A 14,785-nucleotide genomic window follows, 5' to 3' on the forward strand; every position below is an offset into this window, starting at 1 on the left:
TCTTTTCCGAACCTTTGCGAGCAAAAATAGAAGTACTAATGTTAAGTCCCCTGTGACTATCTCTTGGGTGGTAAAAAAGGTAAACCGTGATATTAACTCCCCAGTGAGAAAACAATGTAAGTTGCTGCCATTAATGAGGCAAAGTGAAATTAACCTGTCGATGTGTGCAACAACTAGATTGAAGATGGCTGAACAAAGAAAGTATAGATAGAATGATCAGAAGTTAATTAAGTTGAGCGAAGCAGCTTCTTCTTGTGATTCATGTAAATACTGGTCTTTAATAGCCCAATATGTATGTAAGTTTATTGATTGATTAATTAAAATCTTTACAAAAGACAATTACTCCGTTAAAATAATAAAAAATCATTAAAATTACATTTTTGAGTAACAGTAAATCTTAAAGTTGTGGACATTCTTTAAAAACTACTTAAAAAGCAATTCATATATTCAGAACTAGGGAAAATATATTATCATTGTAGATTCAAAATAGCATATTATTCCAATTTTTTCCATACTATTGGTAAAAATTTTGTCAAGGCAGAGTTAATGGATAGATTGTCTGACCAAAGGCATCGAATCAAAGCTTGTCTACATGTCCTTATCCCTCTCTCATTAAATAACCTTTTTAGTATTGATAGTCTTTCATTTCTCAGTTCAGGACAGAGACATAAAAAATGTATTAAATTTTCCTCACCAGATTTGCACAGTTTGTTATTATCGAGTTTTTTCCATGGTGGAGCATGGGCTTCACCCGGCCATGTTCCAAATCGTGCTTTGATGAAAAGCTGTTTGCTTTTCAACGACCATGCCGTGTCCAAGTATTGTTGTGGCCTCTTTTTCGTATAGCCATTTATTATGGACCACGCATGTTTCCTTTTGACAAAGGTAGCTTTGTCACTAATCATTGATAGGTAATCAGTTGTTTTGTTCACAGCTTTTTTGAACGATTCCTGTGTTATAGGAGAGGACCAAATTCCTTTAACCTCAAATTCCTCCAAAGCCATGTCCAAGTATTTCCAGGCAGGTGATTTATTGTTTCCTTCAATTTCTTTCCATAGAAGTTGTGAAATTAAGTTGTCCTTATCATTTTTTACTCTGTTCCATACTTTAATAGCATTACCCTTTTGTGCGATCAGCTGGTTATTCAGACCGAATTCCAGCCTGATCTGGGCTTGTGAAGCATTTTTTGGAAGGCGGAAAAGGGATTTAAAAGTTTTTGAAATAGCGTTATTAATGATCATTGCATATTTCCCATTTAGGGCCTCGCTGCCATAAGTTAAGGATGGTAATAATTTAGCTGATATCACCTTAAGGAGAGTTTGGTAGGTTAGGTTACTCGTTGACTTTTTGATGATCCCAAATGCAGCTGTTAGGGCATTTGCTTTCCTAATGATATCAAGTTTTTGGGGGGTAAAGTTGCCGTTGTCGTTGAAAATGACTCCCAAGTATCTATAGGTTTCAACTTGTTCCAAGTTCTCCTTCCCCAGAAACCATTTTGATTTATATTTCCGTCTTGAGTTTTTTGTAATAACCATAACTTTAGATTTGGTTTCATTTATTACCATATTGTTTTCTATGGCATATTCCATTGTACGAGTTATTAAGCGTTGTAATCCCACCTTTGTGTAACTTAAGAGAATGACGTCATCTGCATAGAGTAGATTTGATATGGTTTTATCGGCAAGCTTGGGCGAGTGAGCATTTATGTCATTCAAGGCATCCGTCAGATCAGCTAAGAACAAGTTAAATAATAGAGGAGCCAGTACGCACCCTTGCTTTAGGCCTCTTAACGTAGGTATTTCCCTAGTTAATGACTGACCATTACCGATACGTACTCTAGCCCAAGTATGTGTATGTAGCAGACGGATCAGATGAAGTAAAAAAGGAGGAATCCCTTGTAGGCATAGTTTTTGCCACAAACGTTCTCTGTTCACACAATCAAACGCTGATTTAAAATCAATAAAGCATAGGTACAGAGGTTGCCTTTTTGTAATTGCCTTGTCGATTAGGACTGATAGAGCTAGGATGTTAGTCGCTGTTCCTAGACCTTTTATAAAGCCAGTTTGATTAGGTGGAAGAATACAGTTGTCCTTTGCCCAGTCTGATAGTTTTGATAGCAAAATCCCTGCAAAAAGTTTTGCGTCGCTATCCTGTAGGGTTATTAATCGGTAGTTTCCAGGCAATGCCCAATCTCCTTTTTTATAGATCGGGGATATTAGGGACCCTTTCCAGGTTTCAGGTATCCTCCCTTTCCGGACTACTTCTTTAAAAACCCTAACAAGATATTCTGCCCATGTGTCTGAGTCCTCCTTATACAGGGCAAAGGGAATACCATTTGGGCCCGGTGCTCCATCTTTCTGTTTTTTTATTTGCTTAGCAATTTGTTCTTTAGTAATATCAAGATAGTTATCTTGCTTAGGATTTAAGGTACCTTTCCATAAATAATCATCTTCGGTTCCAATTTCCGTAGGTTCTGAATTTAGGTGGTGCCCCAGAAATTTCACCCATTCCGTCTCGGTCAGAACTGATGAAACTATAGGTTTGTCAGGTCTTGTTAAGTTATTTATCATCTTCCAAAACTCCCTTGAGTTTCCTTGATTACTGGCATAAAAAATTCTGGTCCAGCGTTCGTTGTCAGCTGCGGTTTTTTCGTTCCAGATTAATTTCCTTAATTTTTGGTTCAAATCCTTTAGTTCAGCTTTTACATCTTCTTTATTCTGGAGTTTTGTCAGCTCTTTCCTCAGTTTGTTTCGTGTCCGTTTCATTTTTTGTACTGCATACGGAAGGTTAATATGGGTTTCTTTTTTTTCTTTGTTCCGTGTTACATATCTATTACTAAGGTTATTATGGGTCGCAATCTGGTTAGGTAGACTGGATATAAAGCTAACCCATTGGTCAATTATTGATGCCGTGGATATTTCTTGGAGACATTCACTAGCCAGTTTTAGTGCAGAGACATTAGTCAGTCGTTTATTCTTTGATTTCCAATTTAATTTCCGGAAGTTAATAGCCCAATATTGTGATTCCAGAATAAGGGTGAGGCCATTCCTACATCCGATGAAGAGTGGACTCAATATATTTCACATATACACTTTCAATTCATGCTGTAGCACTCTGATTGAGTTTAACATTGAGGCTGCTGCTTTGCATTGATATGGTCCTCCCTCTTGTGTTTCATTAAGGTCAGAAGGTCCTCTGGGGCAATGGCCCCTACGAACTTCGATATTCCTGATTAAACATGAACTTTCTGTGTGGGGTGTTTGAATATTGTTACCTGACTAGGGTGATACTGTACTCCCGGAAGGGAAGTATTCTTGTACATTTATATAAAAAGGGCCCCAAAACCTCTCCAGACAGTTTTAGGTAGATGCCATTACTGGATGTTATTGGGAAATTGCTTGCCAAGAGGATACTTCTTCAGCTTCAGCATTGGGCTTTTAGTAATAATATTGTTCCAATTGAGCAGGCCAGCCTTCGCCAGAACTGTGGAGCTTTAGATAATGTTACAGCCCGTCAAACGTCATTAGAAAAGTACCTTGTTGGTAAGAGCATGAAGTGCCTTAGTGGGGATCTCCCAGGTTGGGTGCAGTGATAGTTCCAGACTCGTCTTCTGTTCTTTGGCAGTCTCTCCTCTACAAATGTATGATGGAGGTTGCAGCACACCAGTTCCAGGGGCCAATGCACAGCATCTCGGCATTTGCAACCTCTCAGACTGTGTGATTCCATTGGGGGTAACATGCTGACCTGCCCCAACGATGAGCCTACCTCTTCTGTTGGCTGCTACACAGCACCATCTTGCAGTGGATGTCATAGACGCAGGCATGCTTCGAGTTGATAGTGTCTTTGACTGCAGTTCTCGACCAGAACTGCGTGAAGAGATCAAGAGAATTTCTCACACTAAGGGTCCCTAATGCTTTCACTCTCTAAAACAGTCAGCTTTCTCTGAGTGTTCCTGCTGCTGAGAACACGCTGGGCTTCTCCTCCTGGGTAGGCTTTACTCCAATAGGACCAGGCACACTCCTTTTCTTTCTAGGAAGGATGGCTTCGAGGCACTAGGCGTCACCTGAGCTCTGTCACCAGAAAGTGAACACTTCAAGTGCTGTCTACTTCCCTCTGGGAGATTGGCTGTCACCAAGACACCAGCCTTGGTTGTGCAGTAGATTATTGAGTGTGCATATAGATCAATCCGTGTGTGTTTATTTGAATACCACTTTTGTACACATTTTATAGACAAGGGAATTGGATCCACTGTCTAAAACTTGAAAAACATTTTGGTCCACATCTAGATCCATGAAGGAACTCAGGACCTGCCCTAGATCTCCCATCTTTCTATATTGCTATCCAAGAAATCGCTGTATTTATTCCTGGCAAAAGCCCCGGCTAAAAAAAGAATCGTAATAAAAAGGAGGTCACTTAACTTTTATTTCTGGTCAGTAAATATGATGAAATGGTCAAAAAGGTTGACCAGATTTGGAAAAGACAATGGCTACTATTGTCCCTAACGAGTTACAAAGGTCCCTTTCCTCCAGACGTGTTAAATATATAAATGTAAGCACCATAAGGAATGAGGGTCCCAGGGGCATAACTTCCATTGGTGCAGAAGATGCAGTGGCACCAGGGCCCAGAGAGCTAAGCTAACAGACCTTTTGAACCCTGAATATTGGTGTATTACACAGTTCAAACAGCGACCGGAGGGTCCGTTTATTTCCTTGAAATAGGGCCCATGACACAGCCAGTGTCCATAAAATTAAAATGGCGATTCTGGGATTTCAGTTCCTATAACCATTTTCCAATGGCGTTACGGATTATTTTTATATTATTTCATAGTTTAGTTATGGTTTAATAGATCAACATAAACATGCTCAAGTACAAGTCAATGCATCATTAAATATGCATACATACTAAAATAACATGTAACCACCATTTCATGCTGTTTAGCGCCAGTCTGCCCGAGGATAATTCATGAACTCTACCAAGTATTTACAGATTGAGTTAAAACAGTAAAATAAAAACCGCCTCAGGCCTGTGAATGGATTCTTTGATGAGCGTTACGTCACACCGCACAATACACAGAGCGACTGACGTCACGCCATTGTCACGTAGAAGGCAGCACCTGTTGTAACGCAGCGACAACCGGGATGTCCCGTACACCTATCTGGCGTCAAACAGCGACGTGATTTACAGTGGAAGAGCACTGAGTAGAGTTGAGAGTTCTGCCGGATTTTCACCATAGAGCCGCAGTGACGTGTTCAACGCCGTTATCACAAGATCTGTTAAGGTAACTGTGAGGCTTTTGTGAGGCAATCTAAGCCACCTGCGCACAAATAGCATAATGGGGAACTCGGGTTGCCATCTTTGCTGTAAAAGTATTTGTGCCACACTGCCATAAATATATGTGGACCTCACAGGAGTCAGCAGGGACGAGGGAGATGTGCTCTATGGTGGTAAGGAGTGGCGGGCAGGTTGCTGGGGCCCTATCATGAAGGGTGTTTCTGTCAGCGAGCGGAGCCGAGTGCCTGTTTTATGCGCTTATAAGACGTAAAGTGGATTCATTTTTTAATCCGATATTTCTGAGGCAGTGTTTTATTTTCAGAAATCATAGTTCGTTAATGGCAAGGTTTTTTTTTTATTTCGGAGCTGTGCGGTCTGAAAATAAAGCACGGGCACATGCATCAACCATTTTGCGAGCGCAAACGGTGCGATTCTCAAAAATCGTCCGTTTGCACCCAAAAAAGGGCATTTGCGATGCATCAAGGTTCAAGGCACTCTCAATTTGAGAATTCGCAAATAATTGTGATTTCTCAAATTGCAATTGCATTTAAGGAATCACAATTTGCGATTTCTTAAATGCATTGCAAGAACCACATTGAAATAGCGATTTCGCTATTAGGGGTCGCAAATTACCATGAAGTTAAACTTGATGGTAATTTGAAAAAACTTAGAAAAAAGCACTAAAGTGCATTTTTCAAAGTTGTAGGTTACACACACACACATGCCCTTGGGGCCTGTGTGAGCACAACCTGTGTGCACAGAACGATTTCAAGGGTGCAACAGGGTGTCCAGACATCCTTGCACCCTTGAAATTGCATGCGCAATTTGCGAGTACCTATTTGTGCTTGCAAATTGTGCATGCAATCTCAGGGGCGTACATCTGGCCCTAACTCTGCGAAGTACTGTTTCAAATGAATCCACTATATACGCCCTGCAAGAGTGTAAAACACTAAGGGCCCGATGTACGACCCACCAATTTGCAATTCACAAATTGCGTCACATTTGCGACTCACAAATTGGGATGTATAACAGTGTCTCAGACAATATTTGTGATTCCCAATGGGGTCGCAAATTGCATGCCTCATGAATATTAATGAGGCTGTCGCAATTTGCGACCCCATTAGGAATGGCAAGCACTCCCAGGGAGGTTGACCTGCTGGGGTCAGTAGACCACCATGTCTGGGACTGCTTTTAAATAAAGCAGTCTTTTTAGGTCGAGCCTAGAGCAGCGCTGCTTGCTCGACTTTAGTAAGGGGGTTTTCAAAGTGCTACCACTGGCCTCAAGCTTGCGTGCACGTGCACACGCGCAGCCGTCATGTGGGTTTCTTTCAAGGCTCATTAAGCCTTGCATTCCTCTCTCAGCGCTTCAATTCCCTCCCCCTCCCCCCCACAGATCTGCTGGCCTCCACTCCTCCCCCCTCTCTATACTGCAGAAGACCCCGCGCACTACTCGCGTGCTTTTTAAAAATGTTCTTTTAGTACGCGCGCACACAACTCCCGGGCTTGTGTTACTTTCTATTTCAGCCCAGGTCACTTGCGATCCCAACTCCCTCCCTCCCCTCCCACATCATCGCCGGAATGGACAGTAGTCTTGCTGTATAGTAATTAAAATACAATTTAGTTGTGTTTTGAAAAGGGAAGGTCTCCCTTCATGTAGAAAGACATTGCATAAGTGAGACAGGTTTGGCACAGTGATATTTTATTTGTAATGCCTGCATTGTATGTTAACCTGAGCACTCATTTTATTGGTCAACACACATCCCAAAAGAGACGCAGTACTTCCACCTTCTGTCCATTTGATAAACTACATTTATCTACACAAAATAATGACGTATGGATCGGTAGGCAAATCAGACTGATCATTCCCCGGTGTACTGTTGACACACACTCTATCTACGCCCTACAGCCTACCAAAGCTCACCTGGTCTATTTCTGCCCCCTGTGCATCAAGATACGCTTGGGCGGAAAAGAAATCTCCTAAATCATGAAAATGTTTATTCCCCAAGGCTTTGTTTAGATTTCCTTACTTTCCCGGGCTTGTGTTACTTTTTATTTCAGCCCAGGTCACTTGCGATCCCAACTACCTCCCTCCCCCCCCACATCATTGCTGGAATGGACGGTAGTCTTGCTTTAAAGTATGTGAACGACACAACGAAGATGATTAGTAATTAAAATACAATTTAGTAGTGTTTTGAAAAGGGAAGAGTCTCCCTTCGTGCAGAAAGACATCGCATAAGAGAGACAGCTTTGACACGTTGCTATTTTGTTTGTAATGCCTGCATTGTGTGTTAACCTGAGCACGGATTTTATTGGTCAACACATCCCAAAAGAGATGCAGTACTTCCACCTTCTGACCATTTGTTAACTACAGTTATCCACACAATCTAATGACGTAAGGATCGGTAGGCAAATCAGACTGATCATTCCCCGGTGTCCTCTTGACACACAATCTATCTTCGCTCTACAGCCTACCAAAGCTCATCTGGCTCTTTTTCTGCCTCTTGTGCATCAAGATACGCTTGCGCGGAAAAGAAATCTCCTAAAGCATGAAAATGTTTATTCCCCAAGGTTCTGTTTACATTTCCTTACTTTTGGTTCCTTTGTAGGCGGAGAATGGTTGAATTATCTTCAACACTGCACTATGAACAAGCATTGGCATAGCCAATAGGTCTCACCTTTGGGACCTTGTAAGTTTTTAGCCATGCAACAGTTGATGTTATTGCACCAAGGATATTGTGCTGCATAACTAAATACTTATAAGGTCCCAAAAGCGAGACCTATTGGCTATGCCAATGCTTGTTTTTTAATGCAGCCCCTTTTATCTTAAAGGAAAACGGGCTGCATTTAAAAAGAAAAATTTAACTTTTCAGTTTCATTTTTTTAAGGGCAGGCAGTAGTCCCTGGGAACACTGCCTGCTTTAAAAAATATTTCCTCACATACAAATAGGAAGGGGTCCTCTCTGGTGCCCGTCCTGTTTGCGATTGGTTTACTACCTACTTGAAGTAGGTGGTAAACTGTGAGCGTTTTGCGGACGTAAATGTGGTCGCAAAACAATTGTACATGGCATGGTGACTCGCTATTAAGAAGGGATGCCCCTTCCAAATAGAGGAAGTTGTAAATGCTATTTTGCGGGGCAGTGACTCGCAAAATTGCATATGTGTATGCCATTACCCTTTTTTGCGGTCGCAAACGGGAGGATCTCCTGTTTGCAGCCTCAAAAAAGGGTTGTACATCTGGCCCTTAAACTGTGGTGCGCAAGCAATGCTCTTCATTGTATGGTTTGTCCAGAATCCAAAGTGAATAATGGGGTGAACAGCTGTTTTTAAGTTTACCACTGAAAAAAGTGTGTTTAGCATCACACCTCAAATACTTCCGAAGAGTTCTCACGATTTAACTCGGTCTAGCCCTACCCCATGTAAAGGTGTTCGCGTACCCACTCTTCAATCAAACCCTCACATACATCTGTCCTGATTTCCATCATACTCTATTCTACTTGAATTGGGAAATTTGCAGAATTTTCACAAGGCACTTCAATCCGACTTATTGTATTGCACTGAATTCCAAGCACAAATATCAACAGAGCTCTAACAATATAATTCTAGCTTCACCTTTGTATGCACTAATAGAAATGATTCAATGTCGATACAAGTAAAAAAATGTGGACTGCGGAATCCCTACCCATCTCAAACCAACTTTCCCACTGCCAACATTACTTAACCTGGAAACAGACTGTTGAGAATAAGAAAGCTTGTGTATCTCAGGTATGTTTATTTGTTGTTAAATGTGTTATTTTTTATATGGCATTACCACTATTCATCATTATATTTCTGAATTGCCTGTGCTTCATACAAAGATTTTTAATTATGACCTTTCAACTGCTAAGTGACTCCATGCCATGTGGGCCACTTTCGGCCAATCCTAGATATGTACCAATAGCCCTTCTTATGCTGTGAATTTTAAAAGTATATTCTATAATCGTAGAAATTAAGCCCAAGTGGGATTTCGATTATGTCTGTGTCTAATTTCTGGCATTACATATTTGTTTTGGCAAAATTAAGCCATTACACCACATGGTGTAATTGGGGGTCATTTGGCTGTACAGTCCTATCATGGGAGCAAAGGGATAATGCAGACAGACACAATGCAAGCAAATGCAGTTCGCTGCACTTCTGCTTTTTGAGGTACATTTTGGTTTAAAAGAATTCAAAACAAAGATGCACTTTTTGCCGAACAATTGCACACAAAAGCCAGATAAAATGTTTGTGAAATTTAGTCTTACTACGCAAACAGAAATTATAAACAGTTTGCACACCCCTACGAAAAAACAAAGGAGCACATGCAACCTTCTAAATACCGGTAGCAAAAGGGTAGATTGGCAGAATCTGCCCCTTTGCAAGCGGTATTTTTGCATTTGAGATGCATTTGCAATTTAACTGTATGATGCAATTTTGAAGTGCGATTTCGCAATTAGGGTTCGCAAATTACCAGAAATTTAAAGTTGATGGGAATTTACGAAAACTTTGAAGAATGCACTAAAGTGCATTTTTCAAAGTTTCATGTTACACACTCACATGCCCTTGTGGCATTTGTGTGCACAACATGTGGTCACATGGCAATTTCAGGGGTGTATCAGGGTATCCTTTTAGCACCCCTGCACCCTTGAAATTGCACTCGCAATTTGCACATGCAATTTCCATTCATTCCTATGGGCCATTATTTTCTGTTTGAAAGTTTCAAGTGGTTTCAACACCATCCTACATACTGAGTATTGTTGTATGGCTAAGACCAATAAAAAGTCCCACTCCGAAAAGATGCACTACTAATTTGAAACAATGAAAAAACACACTAAAGCTCTTGACTATACCATGTCTACATGATTAAATGTCTTAAGGCTTGTTTTGTAAGTGTTATGCAATTGCTCCTGTACTGTCCAATGAGAGGAGAGAAGGAGTTGGGATAGGAGTGATAATGAGAATTAAAAGAGAAACAGACAAACTTCAAAATATCGAACATTATAGAGTACATCAGAATCTTTTACAGAGGCCAGACTCTGGATGAGAAGACTTTTAGTTCAGAAGCTGTTATCATATTACACAGATGGAAGTGATAGGTTGGCAATGGCACTAAAGTACCAACAGAGTAAATGCGACTTAGACACAGTTCCAACTTCAATTTTACCCTCACAGACTAAATATTATGTTAAAATGCAAATAAATACTCACTTTGTTGGACAAATGCCCATTTTGTGCGGTCATTTTCTCCAACTGCATTTTTGGAAAAATGTGAAAAGAACAAATTAAATTGTGTTGCGATTTATCTCACTGAGTTTACTATAACTTGTAACATAATCTTAGCAGATATTCATTTGTAAAAGTCAATCAACTTTACATTCAGGGAAGGCGCAATGTGCAGAGTTTGATTTGCAGGTAAACCTAGATATCTCATTGGTCCAGTCCTTGGAATAAGGATAAATAAATTCCTATTTGAATCTGAATACTTATGGTTGATTTTCATTTCACTGAGTATTAAACCTTATCAAAGTCTTTCTATTAGGAGAGTGTATCAAAAACACAAGAGGGAGGTAGAGCAGATAGTTGGATTCGCGCTCCACAACGATACTTAAGTAAACAACGGAAATCCAACATTCAAATGTGAAGGGAAGAGAGTGATCAATAAATGTTGAAGCACTCAGTGTTTTGTAAAATACCCCTCACACACCAAAAGGCCCCTTGGTGTCATGCTTCATCATCGGGGTCTTCGCACCCCTCTATCGGGATGCGGCGTGCTGCGACCTACGGCTACGCGGGAGCACTTATGGTGTTGACTATGTGTGGTGTACAGTGTGTGGGGTATGTTTTCAAGTGAGTGGGGGGGAGGTGTAGTGAAAAATTAAAAAGTACCTGGCACTAGAGTATAAAAAGAAAAACAATTTTATTCTGAACTCTGGCTGGTACTGTTAAAAGAAGTGCAGGACGAGGTCAAGGCTGTTGTATTAATGAACAGGACCTCTGGTGTGCGTTGTTGTCGACATGTTTCGGAGACAAGCTCCTTCCTCAGGACGGGGGCACAACCTCCCCTCCCTACTCACGTCTTAGTTACTAAAAAATGTGTGTTTACAGAAAAGTGATTTTTTATAAGTATAGGCTAAGTGTGCCTACAGCGGTCTGCTACAAGCACAATGACCTGTAGAAAGACAAAAATAATACCTAATGGTTACCCATGTAGCGGGTAGTTCAAGCAGGTGCAGTCACCTGGAACCATACCATTTGCTTATTAGTAAGCCTGTTGAAAAAGGGGACTCACAACACATACAACATAAAACACATGAAATACTAGGGTTTACTGTAAGTTTTATTCATACTTGTGAAGCTTCTTTGTAGGCTTCATGAGCAAAATAGGAACGTCGGGGTGTTGCTCCAATGGCTATCTGTAGTAGAGAATGATGCAGCTTTAATCATTCTATCTCACTTACTTATGTAGGAGAGTACAGGTGGTCGTTGTGTACTAGTTGTTCAGTATTATACTCACAAGGACAGGACGCTCTGATCGCCGCCTTACCCCTCACGCTGCTCCGCTGGTGTGGAGTAAGGCTATGGTCATGGTTATTTATACCCTGTTATTCTAATTGGGCGGAAGCAATTATGTATCCTTATATGGGTGTTCTGCCATTGATTACATGTCCATGTATGGAGCATCCGCTTACCGACCATACAGGGCGTTCGTATGTAATTGAACGCGCGACCGCATAGGATCAGCGTCTGTACCCAAATGAGGTCTATTCCGCGCATGCGCACCGCTGTTACGGCGTTCTTCTGCGCACGCGTATTGGGAACCAGTGTGTCTGTTCCATACGCATGCGCATTGAACACACGCGCATGTCACTGAATGTCTTCAGTGCGCGTGTGTCAGTTTTACATTTGGCACATTGATGTAATGAAACGGGTGAAAGGAGATATACAACTATGGGCTATTCCAGTTGGTTTATGAGATTGATTTATACTCATATATACCGGATCCATCTCCTTGGTATGTGTATTGGTCGAGTGATGTTTACAATAGGTATGTTGCTTGGCTGATTCAGATCAATCATTATAAAAGGGCATTGGTTGGTATAACTGACTTGAACAGTGCAAGTTAATGGTCCTCTGTTTTCATAATGTATATTATGCTGATAGTTGACTCCAGGGTACATCGTCGTTGAGCCCATTTAGATGGGTACCCAATCTGAACACCCAACGTTGTTCCTTCTGGAAAAGGCCGACATCTGAGGGTAATTGCTCTATGACTGTCCATTCTAAGTCATTGACGCAGTGTTGTTCAGTCAGAAAATGCGTTGCCATTTTGGTTGTGCTTTTTTTTCATCGCACGTTGCTTTTATGTTCATTCATTCGCGTTTTTATGGCTCTTGTGGTCATTCCCACATACTCAAGGTTACATGGGCACTTGATCAGGTAGATTACGTTTTTGGAATTGCAGTTCGAGAATCTCCTTTGCTCCCATGTAGTGCCATTGCGAAAGGTGAGTCTCGGGCTTTTTTCTGTCAAATGGCAGCTGCTGCAGTTACCGCAAGGGAAGTGACCCTGGACGCCAATAGATGGTTGTAGGGCTACTGTGGTTGGTTTTGGTCTGATGTGTACCAATATGTCTCTTAGGTTGCGTCCCCTGCGATGTGCAAACATAGGTTTTTCCAAGTCCAGTTTGCCACAGGATAGTATTCTCCAATGTTTATTGTAAATAAACATTGGAGAATACTAACATGTGGCAAACTGGACTTGGAAAAACCTACCACAGTAGCCCTACAACCATCTATTGGCGTCCAGGGTCACTTTCCTTGCGGTTACACACACACACATGCCCTTGGGGCCTGTGTGAGCACAACCTGTGTGCACAGAACGATTTCAAGGGTGCAACAGGGTGTCCAGACATCCTTGCACCCTTGAAATTGCATGCGTAATTTGCGAGTACCTATTTGTGCTTGCAAATTGTGCATGCAATCTCAGGGGCGTACATCTGGCCCTAACTCTGCGAAGTACTGTTTCAAATGAATCCACTATATACGCCCTGCAAGAGTGTAAAACTCTAAGGGCCCGATGTACGACCCACCAATTTGCAATTCACAAATTGCGTCACATTTGCGACTCACAAATTGGGATGTATAACAGTGTCTCAGACAATATTTGTGATTCCCAATGGGGTCGCAAATTGCATGCCTCATGAATATTAATGAGGCTGTCGCAATTTGCGACCCCATTAGGAATGGCAAGCACTCCCAGGGAGGTTGACCTGCTGGGGTCAGTAGACCACCATGTCTGGGACTGCTTTTAAATAAAGCAGTCTTTTTAGGTCGAGCCTAGAGCAGCGCTGCTTGCTCGACTTTAGTAAGGGGGTTTTCAAAGTGCTACCACTGGCCTCAAGCTTGCGTGCACGTGCACACGCGCAGCCGTCATGTGGGTTTCTTTCAAGGCTCATTAAGCCTTGCATTCCTCTCTCCGCGCTTCAATTCCCTCCCCCTCCCCCCCACAGATCTGCTGGCCTCCACTCCCCCCCCTCTCTATACTGCAGAAGACCCCGCGCACTACTCGCGTGCTTTTTAAAAATGTTCTTTTAGTACGCGCACACACAACTCCCGGGCTTGTGTTACTTTCTATTTCAGCCCAGGTCACTTGCGATCCCAACTCCCTCCCTCCCCTCCCACATCATCGCCGGAATGGACAGTAGTCTTGCTGTATAGTAATTAAAATACAATTTAGTTGTGTTTTGAAAAGGGAAGGTCTCCCTTCATGTAGAAAGACATTGCATAAGTGAGACAGGTTTGGCACAGTGATATTTTATTTGTAATGCCTGCATTGTGTGTTAACCTGAGCACTCATTTTATTGGTCAACACACATCCCAAAAGAGATGCAGTACTTCCACCTTCTGTCCATTTGTTAAACTACATTTATCAACACAAAATAATGACGTATGGATCAGTAGGCAAATCAGACTGATCATTCCCAGGTGTACTGTTGACAAACACTCTATCTACGCCCTACAGCCTACCAAAGCTCACCTGGTCTATTTCTGCCCCCTGTGCATCAAGATACGCTTGCGCGGAAAAGAAATCTCCTAAATCATGAAAATGTTTATTCCCCAAGGCTTTGTTTAGATTTCCTTACTTTCCCGGGCTTGTGTTACTTTTTATTTCAGCCCAGGTCACTTGCGATCCCAACTACCTCCCTCCCCTCCCACATCATCGCTGGAATGGACGGTAGTCTTGCTTTAAAGTATGTGAACGACACAACGAAGATGATTAGTAATTAAAATACAATTTAGTAGTGTTTTGAAAAGGGAAGAGTCTCCCTTCGTGCAGAAAGACATCGCATAAGAGAGACAGCTTTGACACGTTGCTATTTTGTTTGTAATGCCTGCATTGTGTGTTAACCTGAGCACGGATTTTATTGGTCAACACATCCCAAAAGAGATGCAGTACTTCCACCTTCTGACCATTTGTTAACTACAGTTATCCACACAAT

The sequence above is a fragment of the Lissotriton vulgaris genome, chromosome 8 (genome assembly GCF_964263255.1).
Source record: "Lissotriton vulgaris chromosome 8, aLisVul1.2, whole genome shotgun sequence".
Classification (NCBI taxonomy): domain Eukaryota; kingdom Metazoa; phylum Chordata; class Amphibia; order Caudata; family Salamandridae; genus Lissotriton; species Lissotriton vulgaris.